Source organism: Lithobates pipiens, unplaced genomic scaffold (genome assembly GCF_037356315.1).
Source record: "Lithobates pipiens isolate NorthernLeopardFrog02 unplaced genomic scaffold, aLitPip1_a1.2 Scaffold_28, whole genome shotgun sequence".
NCBI classification, from domain to species: Eukaryota; Metazoa; Chordata; class Amphibia; order Anura; family Ranidae; genus Lithobates; species Lithobates pipiens.
Window position 1 is genome coordinate 88,697,429 of NW_027507789.1, and position 16,000 is coordinate 88,713,428.

General features: G+C 43.4%; 3 pseudogenes; 1 reads left to right on the forward strand and 2 right to left on the reverse strand.

Moving 5' to 3' along the window:
* Window positions 1–3,194: 3,194 nt before the first annotated feature.
* Window positions 3,195–3,313, reverse strand: LOC143936335 (5S ribosomal RNA; annotated as a pseudogene).
* A 695-nt stretch (window positions 3,314–4,008) lies between these two features.
* Window positions 4,009–4,127, reverse strand: LOC143936833 (5S ribosomal RNA; annotated as a pseudogene).
* An 11,651-nt stretch (window positions 4,128–15,778) lies between these two features.
* LOC143936589 (5S ribosomal RNA) lies at window positions 15,779–15,898 on the forward strand (annotated as a pseudogene).
* Window positions 15,899–16,000: the final 102 nt, after the last annotated feature.

A 16,000-nucleotide genomic window follows, 5' to 3' on the forward strand; every position in this document is an offset into this window, starting at 1 on the left:
AATCTCTTCAGGCACTTTCAACCCTCTTGACAAACGCCAAGATGGTCACCTTGGGAAACAAGCAAAAAAAATAAAAATAAGTCGGAAGCTAGAGACAATACGGCCCGAGTCCTCAATTTAATCCATGCGACGCATGTACAGGGAAGGCCCTTGCTTATGTTGTCAATGGATGCGGAAAAGGCCTTTGACAGGGTGGCCTGGCACTTTATGCAGGCCACCCAGGAACATATAGGTCTTGGCCCCAACATGATGAGCTGGGTAATGTCGCTTTACTCCACGCTGTCGGCAGCGGTACGGGTGAACGAGTGGTGCTCGGACTCTTTCCCCATCACTAATGGGACGAGGCAGGGGTGCCCTCTGTCTCCCCTAATTTTTATTCTGACACTGGAACCACTTATGTGTCACGTTCGGAATGACCCGAATATTGCTGGCATATCCAAACCCTCGGCACACCACAAAACTGCGGCGTACGCTGACAATCAAATTTTTTCCGTCTCCAATCCACACATTTTGCTTCCCAATATACTTGCGTCTCTACAGCGATACGGCAGCCTATCAAACTATAAAATCAATTGCGCCAAGTCAGCTGTATTGAATATATCGGTCCCGGATGGTGAGGTCAAGAGGCTCCGCTCCGCTTTTCCATTCTACTGGGCTGAAAAATCTATACGTTACCTGGGCGTTGACATCGCAGCGGATTTAGCGCAATTGTACCCGCTTAATTTTGTCCCTCTCCTGGATAGACTGAAATCTGATTTGAGAAACTGGCATGCTTTAACACTGACCTGGTTCGGGCGCTGTAATGCATTCAAAATGATGGCCCTCCCGCGGATCTTATACATGTTCCAGACATTACCGATCCGGTTACCCCCAATTTTTCTCAGACAATACTACAGAGTGACTCTGCTAGTGAGAGTCGTTGATTGGCATTGTAATGGCCCACACAAGCAGTGGGTGGAGATGGAGATTGAGGATGGATCCATTCCCCTATTGACCTCCGCGTGGCTCCTGTCCTCCCTACCAAAAGACCTCAGAGGTCACTCCGTAGTGGGAGCTATGTTGGCTGTTGTGCGGAGGTTGTTCCGCTGCACACACATTGCTCCCCTGCCATCACCAATGACTCCGGTTATAGGTAATCCAGACTTCCCACCGGGATTTACCAACAAGAAACTGCGACAGTTGACAGTGGTGGAGAAACAGCGTCTGGGAGAGGTGTGGCCCTCGGGAGGGCTCCCGACCACGCAAACTGTCGCTGAGCTTTCTGACCCTCCGCTTGACTTGTTTAGTGCTTATCAACTTTGTCACTTTCTTCTGGCCATACAAAGGGCCCCCTACACTCCTAGAGACCTGACACCCTATGAATCCATCTGTCACAAAAGGGAACCTGTGCGACACACCCTCTCCCTCCTGTACAACCTATTGAGTAGTCAGGAGGAGGAGTCGACCCCCACCATTTATCCACAAATGGGAGAGGGACTTAGGCATCACATTTACCCCACAACAGATAGGGAAGATCCTGACCTTAGTACATAAAGCTTCCATCGCAAACCAATATCAAGAATCAGGATACAAGATAGTCTCACGCTGGTATAGAGTCCCATACCTTCTGAATAAAATTGATAGATCGATCCTGGATGTTTGTTGGAGGTGAAATTCAGATACGGGGACCATGGGACACCTTTTCTGGGCATGCCCGGCCTTGAGGAACTTTTGGGTTCCCAGCAGCGTGCCTTCTACACTTGACCGAACAGCCTGTTCGAAAATACAAAAAAACCCTCACGATGCAACTCCTGAATGCCGCCCGGGCCTGCATTCCCGCACTGTGGAGGCAGCCTCAGCCCCCATCCAAGGTGCTGTGGTATTCCAAAGTCAATCATATTCTCCGGATGGAAGAATTGACCGCCACCCTTCACAACACTGAAGAGGCATTTAGTGTTACATGGAGGCCCTGGAGGTATTTTACTGGTACTCGAGACTACATTCGGGAGGTGAGCAGTGCCTCTGTCCCAGAAAACAACTGAACATCTAACGTTTACCTACGTAGGCCATGTCTGCCCTGGGTGGCATTCCCCCCCCCCTCCCTTTTTGTCTTTATTTTTCTTTGTTTCCCCGCCGCCATCCCCCCACCTCCTCTCTCTCCGTCTTGGCACTCTCTTCTTCCCCCGTCCTACCTTTTGACTATGCCTTGTCTCCTTACTAGCCTTCGGGACCCAGAAGAACCCCAGGGTTCTGGACATGACCGGCTCATATTTTACTCTGGTTCACGTAGGTCATGATAAGCTGGCTCGCTGTGGTCTCAGTTGTTCTCCATGATTACATTTGTCTGCATTTGAGCTGCACTACTCCGTTACTCAGTACTACTGTACTACATGTCGTAGGTGGGGTTTCTCTCTTTTCTGCATGAAACTGTAGGACTCCCCTCTGAGAACCCAGAGTTATTTGGCTGCCTATTTTTTGTTTTACATGTAATTGTGACCCTGAGTCATGCTGTATGGTTGACTGTTATATTTATGTTCTACTTAATAAAAGAATAATAAAAATAAAAAAAATAAGTCAATGCCAACAACTTAAAACTAAAGCCTATGGCATTGAGAAATCCCAGGCGGTCTCCCATCCAGGTACTAACCAGGTCCCAACCCTGCTTAGCCTCTGAGATCAAATGCACGCTCAACCCTCTTGACAAACGCCAAGATGGTCACCTGCGGCATTTGGAAAACCCAGGCGGTCTCCCATCCAGGTACAAACCAGGCCCAACCCTGCTTAGCCTCTGAGACCAAACGAGATTGTGCGCTTTCAGGGTGTTGTGCCCGTAGGCAATTTCTTTGTGCACTCTCAACCCTCTTGACAAATGCCAAGATGGTCACCTTGGGAAACAAGGGAAAAAAAACAGGTCAAAGCCAACAACATAAAAGAGAATCCTACGGCATCCGGTATTCCCAGGCAATCTCCCAATCAAGACACTAACCAGGCCAGATCCTTCTATGTCACCTGGTCTTCCCAGGCAGTCTCCCATCCAGGTACTAACCAGGCCTGACGCTGCTAAGCCTCTGAAATCAGACGAGATCGTGTGCTTTCAGGGTGATGTGGCCGTAAGCGTTCTCTTCAAGACACGCCCAACCCTCTTGACAAACGCCAAGATGGTCGCCTTGAGAAACAAGCGAAAAAAACAGTTCAAAGCCAACAACATAAAAAGAAGCCTATGGCACCTGGTATTCCCAGGAGGTCTCCCATCCAGGTACTAACCAGGCCCGACATTGTTTAGCCTCTGAGATCAGATGAGATTGGGCGCTTTCAGGGTGATGGGGCCGTAGGTGATCTCTTTGGGCACTCTCAACCCTCTTGTTAAACGCCAAGATGGTCACCTTGGGAAACAGGCGAAAATAAACAGGTAAACGCCAACAACATAAAAAGAAGCCTATGGCACCTGGTATTCACAGATTGTCTCCCATACAGGTATTAACCAGGCTGTACACTGCTAGGCCTCCGAGATCAGATGAGATTGTGCGCTTTCAGGGTGATGTGGCCATAGGTGTTCTATTTAGACACTCTCAACCCTCTTGACAAATACCAAGATGGTTATCTTGGGAAACAAGTGAAAAAAAACAGGTCAACGCCAACAACATAGACCCTGGCGGTCTCCCATGTGACCCAGAACCTGCTTAGCCTCTGAGATCGGGCGCTTTCAGGGGGATGTGACCTCAGGCGAACGCTTTGGGATGTACTCAAAACTCTTGACTGATGCTAAAATGGTCACCTTGGGAAACAAGTGAAAGAAAAACAGGTGAAAGCCAACAATATAAAAAGATTCCTACGGCACCTTTAATTAGGTACTATCCAGGCCGGACCCTGCTTAGCCTCTGAGATCAGATGAGATCGGGCGCTTTCAGGGGGATGTGGCCGTAGGAGATTTCTTTGGGCTCTCTCAGCCCTCTTGACAAATGCCAAGATGACCACATTGGGAAACAAGCGGAAAAAAAAAACCATGTCAACGCCAACAACATAAAAAAAATCCTACGGCACCTGGTATTCCCAGTTGGTCTCCCATCCAGTTACTAATCAGGCCCGACAATGCTTAGCCTCCGAGATCAGACAAGATCAGGCACTTTCAAGGTGATGGGGCCATAGGCGATCTCTTCGGGCACTCTCAACCATCTTGACAAACGCCAACATGGTCATCTTGGGAAACAAGCGAAAAAACCAAGTCATTGCCAACATTGGAGGCTAAGCAGGTTCCTTTCCTGAAATAGGCATCTCAGAACTGCCATCTGGCTACTTCCCGGGTTTCCAATTCCTTCAACTAATCCCAGGAGACAATACTTCGCCTCCATCCTGGTGGAGGTTCCAAACACCCGATCAATGGTTCCTGTCACCTCTGTCCAGTAGCGGATCAACTTCGGGCATCTCCAAAACATGTGCATCATGTCTCCCCCCATGTTCCCGCACCGGGGGCAACTTGCGTCCGGCCGTTCGGCCAAACTGAAAAAGTTTACGAGGAGCATAATAGGTTCTATATAATAAGAACAGATGTGACATCCTCTGTGAGGAGAGCCACAATTCACCACAGGCAGGATTCCTGTGGCCAATTATAGCTCAGGAGGGTTTAGTACACACCCCACACTATATAAGGACGCCAGCACGGCGGCCTTGTATAGTGTGTTGCGGTGGTCAGGGAAAGAGGACGATAGGCAGGGACAGTGTCTTTACTGCTTGGGAACCTGGCACTGTTACAGTGGGTTTTATGTGCCTCCTGCACAGTACACACCTGAAGCTACCCTTTATTACTGGTGTTCAATTTCTGCAATACATGCATCTGCAGTGCAGAAGTTAGAGTGGGTGTTGTGTGCCTCCTGCACAGTATACACCTTATTGCTGGTGTTCTGTTTCTGTAATACAGGAACCTAGGACTGTTACAGTGCTAGGTTGTACAGAGAAGCTGGTATATATAGAAGACTACAGCATACAGAAGAAAGGCTAGTGAATACAGAATACAGACTCGTGTATGTAGATAGGCTTGAGTATACAGCGATGCTAGAGTAAACAGTGAGGCTGGGGTACATAGAGAGGCTAATTTAAAGAGAGGCTAGTATATACAAAGATGTTAGTGTATATAGAGAGGTTAATGTATAGAGAGGGTCGAGAGTATACAGAAAGGACAGTGCATATAGAGAAACTAGTGTATACAGAAGACAGGCTTGGGTATACATCAAAGCTGACAGTGTATACAGAAGACTGGGTAGTGCATACAGAGAGTCTAGAGGGTAAAGAAGACAGGCTGGTGTATTCTAGCTAGTTTTTACAGTCTAGTGTATACAGAAGACAGGCTGTGGTATACTGAGGGTTTAGTGTATTCAGAGAGTCTAGTGTATACAGTCGGTGAGTGTATACATAATACTGGCTAGTTCAGACAGTGTTTACAGTGATGCAAGGGTGTACAGAGAAGCTAGTATATATAGAAGACAGAAGAAAGGCTAGTGAATACAGAATACAGACTCGTGTATGTAGATAGGCTTGAGTATACAGAGATGCTAGAGTAAACAATGAGGCTGGGGTACACAGAGAGGCTAGCTTAAAGAGAAGCTAGTATATACAAAGATGTTAGTGTATATAGAGAGGTTAGTGTATAGAGAGAGTCGAGTGTATACAGATAGGACAGTGCATATAGAGAGACTAGTGTATACAGAAGACAGGCTTGGGTATATATCCAAGCTGACAGTGTATACAGAAGACTGGGTAGTGTATACAGAGATTCTAGTGGGTACAGAAGACAGGCTGGTGTATTCTAGCTAGTTTTTACAGTCTACCATATACAGAAGACAGGCTGTGGTATACAGAGGGTTTAGTGTATTACAGAGATGCAAGGGTGTACAGAGAAGCTAGTATATATAGAAGACTACAGCATACAGAAGAAAGACTAGTGAATACAGAATAAAGGCTGGCTTCTACGGAGAGGCTAGTGTATGCAGAACACTATCTAGGGTATATAGAGAGGCTAGATTATACAGAGAGGCTAGTGCATAGAGTGAAGCTATTGTATATAAAAGCCTGGTTAGTGTATACAGAGAAGCTAGTGTGTACAGAGGAAAGGCTAGACAGGCTATAAAGAGAGACAAGTTTTTACAGAAGACAGTTTGGGGTATACAGAGATGCTAGTTTATACAGAGAGACTAATGTATACAGAAGACAGGCTAGGGCATACAGAAGACAGAAGACGGTCTAGTGTATTCAGAACATAGGCTAGTGTATATCGAAGACAGGCTATTGTATGCAGAAGATCGGCTAGTGTAAACATGCTGGTGTATATAGAGAGGCTAGTGAATTTAGAGGGTAGGCTAAGTGATAACAGAAGACAATCTGGGCTATTCATCTAGCTCACATCTCTAATGGAGTTTGTCTCATTGCCATGTTATGCCTTTTCATTCTTATGCTAAATATAGATCACTTCACGATTTTATTCATCCACATCAAGCATGCAATAAAACTATCATACATCAAAATAAACCATGTACTCTTTTGCTCTATTTTGCATATTTGTAATTCTCCACATCAACTGTCACATTGAGTATGTGACAGTCCTGACACACCATCCTGACTTATTTTTCTTTATTTATTATTAGAAATAGAGAGTACTATCTCAAAATCCGGTTACATCTATTCACTTCGATGAGTTTTACCGCTAATTGTACGGTAATGCAAAATGTTCACAAAACCATCCATTTGCTACCAGACATGCTGCACATACTAAGAGTAATGTAACTATCGCTCGCTAACGATATAAACAGTTTTAATGCTTTTCTGACATTAACCGAGTATCTCTGACATTAACTGAGTATCTCTCTGCACTATGATCTTATTAATAATAATAATCATAATAAAAGGATTGTGTAATGAAAGAGAAAATAATAGGATTGTGTAATGAAAAGCCTATATGTAGAGAATAAAACTAGTCTTACATCTTAATAAAACAGTTTTATTGCTCAACCATTATCAGCTGTCATGACAAATAAACGTTTCCACTGGTTGACTCTATTTTCTGTATTACTTCTTTTTCTCCACCTTAACTGTCACAGTTAAAACACAGTGACAATACATTTCTTTTTACCGCAGCAAAATGTGAGAAAAGCAGTGTAAGCCGTCTTTCTGCCATATGCTTCAGAAAATTAATGTACCGCTTTTAAATCCATATCAATTCCACATAACCGTGAACCGTCTTACAATTTTATATTTACTGATAGCAATTACTGATATTAAATTATGACTATACCAGTGGAAAAGGACCGCGTAATGGAACTGTGAAATTAATCATAATCTCAGCGTTAATTTAGCTGATAAATTTACGATTTTCTCAACGATTTACTCAACGATTTAAACTTGGATTTTTTTTCATTCTAATTCTATTTAACTTAAATAATTTATACTATATTCTACTGTACTCTTAAATTATATACTGTTGTTCTGTATTTTAGCCGTGCTCATATTTCGTTTTATGTTGCAACCATCGAATCTCATTGCTATTCCGACATTCTGCCTTAATGAGGATATTACTTTGCAACTATCCCTTGATCCCTATATATACTGCCTCAATATTTTCCTAATTTGTTTTGCTATACTTATTATTATTATTTTATAGAGATTACAATCTCTAAATCATTGCAACAAGTTATAATGTCTACAGCTAATTTTACGTTAAAGCAAAAGTCACACAAAACCATCTTTTTAAAACACTGCACATTAAGCGTAATGCAACCATCTCTCGCTACCTATATTCTCTTTCTTACTCTATTTTGTGTATTACTTCTTCTCCACATTAGCTGTCACACTGATAACCATTTGTAACACATAACACTTGCAACACATTTTTTAACAGCAGCAAAATGTGAGAAAAGCAGTGGGACTTGATTGAGAAGTGGTTGCAGTAGCAAAGCATAGCAATACAGTTTGATTACATTAATAACACATAATGCAACTATTTTACATTCACATCATGCATACATCCTAATGTAAGCTGTCTATCACTATTAATGTTCATGGTTACTGATACATTATGCCGATAACCAGTGGAAACGGAAAACAGTCAGTGTAAGCCGTCTTCGTGCGTAACAAAATGAATGGAACTATTTACACGTTGGAATTTTCAAGCTACGTCAATTTACTCTTAAAAACCCTTTAGCTGCTTAGCTAACACTTTGCTGTATGTAGCCGCGTTTACATGTAAGTAACCAATGGGGGATTGACATTACATGTCCATCTCACATCTCTAATGCAATTTGTCTCTTTGCCGTGTCATACTTTTCCAGTTATTATACTTTCTCATCCGATAGAAACCTAGTCGTTGCTGATATTTCATGATTACAGCAATCATCTCATGTAATTGCTATTCCGACATTCTGCCTTGGTATTACTTTGCAACGCTCTATTGAACAATGTAAAGGTAAGCTAGATTTTTTGTGTATTTCCACTTAAACTCGACCAATATATATTGTCTCAATATTATCCTTTCTAATTTTGCTAAATTAGATTATAGAGTTTGCTATGTCTAAATCCAGGTTACCTACTCACCTTCATTTCTTATATTGCTAATTTTAGGATAATACAAAACCATCATATTGCTTCTTTACACGCTGCACATATTAAGAGTAATACAATGCTACCAATGTGAACAGTTTAATTGCTCTTCTCACATTTAGCTGGTATCTCTCTGCTATAGGAAACTGAATTTGTACCACAACGATAACTCATCTAATATCAGTCCACTCAGTGCTACTGGGATAACTTTTACATTTAGAGTAATTAAATTATTTCTCAGTCATTTTGGAGCTACTGCAACTATCGCTTCCGATCTCTTTTAAACTGCAATACTTAATCTCTGCAATATTAAGTAATATTTACCTGCTTAGCTCACACTTTGCTGTATGTAGCCGCGTTAACTGATTAATGGTTACATCTAAATAACCAATGGGGAATGACATTTTATGTCTATCTCAAATCTCTAATGCAATTTGTCTCTTTGCCATTGCCATACTTTGCCAGTTATTATACTTATTCATCCTTAAAGACACCTAGGGATCCTGAAAAACGATAGAAACCTGTCACGTCGTTGCTGATATTTCATGATTACAGCAATCATCTCATCTAATTGATATTCCGACATTCTGCTTTGGTATTACTTTCCAGCGCTCTATTTAACAATGTAAAGGTAAGCGAGATATTTTGTGTATTTCCACTTAAACTCGACTTTAAAATACTGTCTCAATATTATCAGTTCTAATTTTGCTAAATTAAATTGTAGAGTTTATTATGTCTAAATCCAGGTTACCTACTTACCTTTATTACGTATACTGCTAATTTTAGGGTAATACAAAACCATCTTATTGCTTCTTTGCACGCTGCACATATTAAGATGTATATAATGCAATTCTACCGTGGACAGTTTAATTGCTCGTCTCACATTTAGCTGGTATCTCTCTGCTATAGGAAACTGAATTTGTACTACAACGATCACTCATCTAATATCAGTCCACTCAGTGCTACCGGGATAACTTTTACATTTAGAGTAATGAAATGATTTCTCAGTCATTTTGGAGCTACTGCAACTAACGCTTCCGATCTCATTTCGACTGCAATAATTAATCTCTGCTATTGCAGAATATTTAGCTGTTTAGCTCACACTTTGCCGTGGGGATTTGCATTTCATCTCTAATTCATATTCACATTTCTAATTTCTAATGCAGTTTGTCTTTTTGCCATGTCATCCTCTGTTAGTTATTATGCTTTCTCATCCTTGTGCTATATTTGGGGTATATTCACTACATGATTAAAGACACGTAATGAACCTGATTGATAAAAACCTACACACGTCGTTGCTGTTATTTCGTGTATTTCCACTTAAACCCGACCTGTAAATACTGTCTCAATATTAATTTTAGAGTTATTTTGCTATATTTATTACTAGTATAAACAGATTACTTTAGCTAAATCCTGGTAAACCAGCTCACACTAAACCATCTAATTTCTACCTTACACGCAGCACATATTAACATATTAACATTTAGCCTTTTCAGTGCTACCGGAACAACTTTTAAATTTAGAGTAATGCAACGATTTCTCAGTTTTATGAAGCTACTGCAACTAACGCTTTGGATCTCTTTCCTGATAAATTACGCTCTGCAATATTAAGCCATGTAAATTGTCCTATTGGTCTGCTATGTATAATAATACAAATCTTTCAAAAGCAATATCGTCTCACTGCAATACTTACACTCTGCATAATATATATGAATAATGCGAATAATGATAATAATGCTAATAATAAAGTCGTCTAAAACTCGGCTATAAGTAGAGAATAAAACTATCTTACATCAAAATAAACCATGTACTGCCAAACCAATAACGGCCAATTACTTAACGTCTATCAGTCAATGACTTAACAAAATAAACTTAGCACTCTTTTGCTCTATTTTGTATAGTTGTAGTTCTCCACATTAACTGTCACATTGATATCACCACTGACAACACACCACTTTTTAACAGCATAAAAATATGAAAAAAACACTTTACATGTTTCAGAAGTAGTTGCATTAGCAAAAAATAAAGTACTGTCTTCTTTACACGCTAGCTTTTCTGTATACATGAATCTCTCTGTGTACACCAGGCACTCTATATAGACTAGCCTCTCTGTCTTCTGTATACACGTGCCCGTAATCTATATACACTAGCCTGACTTCTTTTTACAATAGTCTCGGTGCCCCAGCCTCTCTGCATAACACTAGCCTCACTGAATTCCCCAGACTGTCTTCTGCATACTCTAGCCTCTCTGTGTAACACAGTCTCTCTCTGGATTCCCTAGCCTCCATCTCTGCATACCCAGGACCTTCCTCTGTATAATCTAGCCTATCTGTATACACTAGCCTGTCTTTTGTACAAATTAGCTTCTCTGTAGCCGGTCTTCTGTATACACGAGCCTCACTGTCTACTCTTGGTTGTCTTTTGTATACACTAGCATCTCTTTATGCATTAGCTCTCTGTATACCCAAGCCTCTCTGTATACACTAGTCCACCGGTATACACTAGCAAGTCTGCATACACTAGCCTCTCTTTGTAACCCAACTTCTCTCTCTGTATACCCAGGACGTTCTTCTCTATAATCTAGCCTATGTGTATACACTAGCCGGTCTTCTGTAGACATTAGCCTCCCTGTATAAACTAGCTGGTCTACTGTATACACTAGTCCGTCTGTATACACTAGCAAGCTTGCATACACTAGCCTCTCTGTGTAACCCAGCCTCCATCTCTGCATACCCAGGACGTTCTTCTCTATAATCTAGCCTATTTGTATACACTAGCCTGTCTTTTGTACACATTAGCCTCTCTGTATAAACTAGCCGGTCCTCTGTATACACTAGTCCATCTGTATACACTAGCAAGTATGCGTACTCTAGCCTCTCTCTCTGTATACCTTAGCCTCCATCTCTGCATACCCAGGACGTTCTTCTGTATAATCTAGCCTATCTGTATAATCTAGTCTATCTGTATACACTAGCCTGTCTTTTGTACACATTTGCCTCTCTGTATAAACTAACCGGTCTTCTGTATACACTAGTCCGCCTGTATACACTAGCAAGTATGCATACTCTAGCCTCTCTCTCTGTATACCCTAGCATCCATCTCTGCATACCCAGGACGTTCTTCTGTATAATCTAGCCTATCTGTATACACTAGTGACCATCTTGGCATTTGTCAAGAGGGTTGAGAGTGCACAAAGAAATTGCCTACGAGCACAACACCCTGAAAGCGCCAAATCTCGTTTGGTCTCAGAGGCTAAAAGCAGGGTTGGGCCTGGTTTTTACCTGGATGGGAGACCGCCTGGGTTTTCCAGATGCCGCAGGCTTATTTTTATGTTGTTGGTGTTGACCTGTTTTTTTCGCTTGTTTCCCAAAGTGATCATCTTGGCATTTGTCAAGAAGGTTGGAGTGCCTAAAGAGATCGCTTACAGCCGCATCACCCTGAAAGCACCCTATCTCTTCTGATCTCAGAGGCTAAGAAGGGTTGGGCCTAGTTTGTACTTGAATGGGAGACGGCCTTGGAATACCAGGTGCCGTATTCTTCTTTTTATGTTGTTGGCGTTGACCTGTTTTTTTTCGCTTGTTTCCCAGGGTGACTATCTTGGCATTTTTCAAGAGGGAAGAGAGTGCCCAAAGAGATTGCCTATGGGCACATCACCCTGAAAGCGCCCAATCTCCGCTGATCTCAGAGGCTAGAAAGGGTCGCGCCTTGTTAATACCTGGATGGGAGACCGCCTGGAAATACTAGGTGCGGTAGGCTTCTTTTTATGTTGTTCGTGTTGACTTGTTTTTTTTGTTTGTTTCCCAAGGTGACCATCTTGGCGTTTGTCAAGAGGGTTGAGCATGCCTGAAAAAATCTACTATGGCTGCATCACCCTGAAAGAGCCAAATCTCATTTGTTCTCAGAGGCTAAGCAGGGTTGGGACCTGGTTAGTACCTCGATGGGAGACCGCCTGGGATTTCTCGATGATTTTTTTTGTTTTATTCTTTTATTAAGTATAACTAGAACAACATAAATATAACAGTCAACCATACAGCATGACCCAGGGTCACAATTACATGGTAACAAAAAATAGGCAGCCAAATAACTCTGGGTTCTCAGAGGGGAGTCCTAGAGTTTCATGCAGAAAAGAGAGAAACCCCACCTCCGACATGTAGTACAGTATAACTAATGCAGCTCCGTTCGGACAAATGTAATCATGGAGAACAACTGGGACCACAGCGAGCCAGCTTATCATGACCTACGTGAACCAGAGTAAAATAGGAGTCAGTCATGTCCAGAACCCTGGGGTTCTTCTGGGTCCCGAAGGCTAGTAAGGAGATAAGGCATAGTCAAAAGGGAGGACGGGGGAAGAAGAGAGTGCAAAGACGGAGAGAGAGGAGGTGGGGGGATGGCGGCGGGGAAAAAAATAAAAATAAAGACAAAAAGGGAGGGGGGGAATGCCACCCAGGGCAGACATGGCCTACGTAGGTAAACGTTAGATGTTCAGTCGTTTTCTGGGACAGGGGCGCTGCTCACCTCCCGAATGTAGTCTCAAGTACCGGTAAAATAGCTCCAGGGCCTCCATGTAACACTAAATGTCTCTTCAGTGTTGTGAAGGGTGGCGGTCAATTCTTCCATCCGGAGAATATGATTGACTTCGGAATACCACAGCACCTTGGATGGGGGCTGAGGCTTCCTCCACAGTGTGGGAATGCAGGCCCGGGCGGCGTTCAGGAGTTGCATCGTGAGGTTTTTTTTGTATTTTCGAACAGGCTGTTTGGTCAAGTGTAGAAGGCACGCTGCTGGGTTGTCTGCGATATCTACATTTCTGAGAGTTTTTATCGTCCCGGTCACCTCCACCCAAAAGTTCCTCAAGGCCGGGCATGCCCAGAAAATGTGTCCCATGGTCCCCGTATCTGAATTGCACCTCCAACAAACATCCAGAATCGATCTATTCATTTTATTCAGAAGGTATGGGACTCTATACCAGCGTGAGACTATGTTGTATCCTGATTCTTGATATTGGTTTGCGATGGAAGCTTTATGTACTAATGTCAGGATCTTCCCTATCTGTTGTGGGGTAAATGTGATGCCAAAGTCCCTCTCCCATTTGTGGATAAATAGTGGGGTCGACTCCTCCTCCTGACTACTTAATAGGTTGTACAGGAGGGAGAGGGTGTGTTGCACAGGTTCCTTTTTGTGACACATGGATTCATAGGGCGTCAGGTCTCTAGGAGTGTAGGGGGCCCTTTGTATGGCAAGAAGAAAGTGACGAAGTTGATAAGCACTAAACAAGTCAAGCGGAGGGTCAGAAAGCTCGGCGACAGTTTGCGTGGTCGGGAGCCCTCCCGAGGGCCACACCTCTGCCAGATGCTGTTTCCCCACCACTGTCAACTGTCGCAGTTTCTTGTTGGTAAATCCCGATGGGAAGTCTGGATTACCTATAACCGGAGTCATTGGTGACGGCAGGGGAGCAATGTGTGTGCAGCGGAACAACCTCCGCACAACAGCCAAAGTAGCTCCCACTACGGGGTGATCTCTGAGGTATTTTGGTAGGGAGGACAGGAGCCACGGGGAGGTCAATAGGGGAATGGATCCATCCTCAATCTCCATCTCCACCCACTGCTTGTGTGGGCCATTACAATGCCAATCAACGACTCTCGCTAGCAGAGTCGCTCTGTTGTATTGTCTCAGATCTGGGAGACCCAGACCCCCCTTGTCCTTTGGTCTGGCAAGCAATTGCAAACGGGCTCTGGGCGGTTTGCGTGCCCAAATAAAGTCCCGGAGCAGCACCTGCAGTTGTCTGAAAAAAATTGGGGGCAACCAGATCGGTAATGTCTGGAACAAGTATAAGATCCGCGGGAGGGCCGTCGTTTTGAATGCATTACAGCGCCCGAACCAGGTCAGTGTTAAAGCATGCCAGTTTCCCAAATCAGATTTCAGTCTATTCAGGAGAGGGACAAAATTAAGCGGGTACAATTGCGCCAAATCCGTTGCGATGTCAACGCCCAGGTAACGTATAGATTTTTCAGCTCAGTAGAATGGAAAAGGGGAGCGTAGCCTCTTGGCCTCACCATCCGGGACCGATATATTCAATACAGCCGACGATGCAATTGATTTTATAGTTTGATAGGCTGCCGTATCGCCGGAGAGCTGCGAGTATATTGGGAAGCGAAATGTGTGGATTGGAGACGGAAAAATTTAGATCGTCAGCGTACGCCGCAATTTTGTGGTGTGCCGAGGGTTTGGATATGCCAGTAATATTCGGGTCATTCCAAACGTGACACATAAGTGGTTTCAGTGTCAGAATAAAAATTAGGGGAGACAGAGGGCACCCCTGCCTCGTCCCATTAGTGATGGGGAAAGAGTCTGAGCACTCTGAAAGCACCCAATCTCGTCTGATCTTGGAGGCTAAGAAGAGTCAGGCCTGGTTAGTACCTGGATGGGAGACCACCTGGGAATACCAATTATTGTAGGCTTCTTTTTATGTTGTTGGCGTTGATTAGTTTTTTTTTTTTTTCGCTTGTTTCCCAAGGTGACCATCTTGGCATTTGTCAAGAGGGTTGAGAGTGCCCAAAGAGTTCACTTACAGCAGCATCACCCTGAAAGAGCCCTATCTCTTCTCATCTCTGAGGCTAAGAAGGGTTGGGCCTAGTTAGTCCCTGGATGGGAGATGGCTTTGAAATACCAGGTGCCGTAGTCTTCTTTTTATGTTGTTGACATTGACCTGTTTTTTTTTCGCTTGTTTCCCAAGGTGACTATCTTGGCATTTGTCAAGAGGGTTGAGAGTGCCCAAAGAGATTGCCTATGGGCACATAAGCCTGAAAGCGCCCGATCTCCTCTGATCTCAGAGGCTAAACAGGGTCGGGCCTTGCTAGTACCTGGATTGGAGACCACCTGGGAATACTAGGTGCTGAAGGCCTCTTTTTATGTTGTTGGCGTTGACTTGTTTTTTTTTTTTTTTGTTTACCAAGGTGACCATCTTGGTGTTTGTCAAGAGGGTTGAGAGTGCCTGAAGAGCTCGCCTATGGCCACATAACCCTGAAAGCACCAGATCTCGTCTGATCTCAGAGACTAAACAGGGTCGGGCCTTTTTAATACCTGGTCGGGAGACCACCTGGAAATACTAGGTGCTGTAGACTTCTTCTCATGTTGTTGGCGTTGACTTGATTTTTTTGTTTGTTTCCCAAGGTGACCATATTGGCGTTAGCCAAGGTTGAGAGTGCCTGAAGAAATCTCCTACGGCCACACCACCCTGAAAGAGCCCAATCTCATCTGATCTCAGAGGCTAAGCAGGGTTGGGACCAGTTTAGTACCTGGATGGGAGACCGCCTGGGATTTCCAGATGCCGTAGGCTTCTTTTTATGTTTTTGCCGTTGACCTATTTTTTTCCGCTTTTTTCTAAGGTGACCATCTTGGTGTTTGTCAAGAGAGTTGAGAGTGCCTGAAGATATTGGCT